Here is a 320-nt window from a genome sequence, read left to right as displayed (position 1 = left end):
TTTTCAAAATCTTTTTAAAATCAAATCTTTTTCAAAATCAATTTCTTTCCATTTTCAAAGATACTTACTATCAATTTATGATTTGATTCAACATTTCAAGTATGTTGCCTTTTCTGTTGAGAAAGGTTTAATGTTTGAATCATATCTTTTCTTGTTAGTCAAGTTTTTAATTTTCAAAAATCAAATTTTTTTAAAATGTTTTTCAAATCATATCTTCTCAATCACATTTTTTTTAAAACCAATCATATCTTCTTAATCACATCTTTTTTCAAAATAGTTTTCAATCAAATCTTTTTTATTTCTAATTTCAAAATCTTTTT

This window comes from Arachis duranensis, chromosome 5, assembly GCF_000817695.3.
Source record: "Arachis duranensis cultivar V14167 chromosome 5, aradu.V14167.gnm2.J7QH, whole genome shotgun sequence".
NCBI classification, from domain to species: Eukaryota; Viridiplantae; Streptophyta; class Magnoliopsida; order Fabales; family Fabaceae; genus Arachis; species Arachis duranensis.
This window is presented reverse-complemented; position numbering follows the sequence as displayed.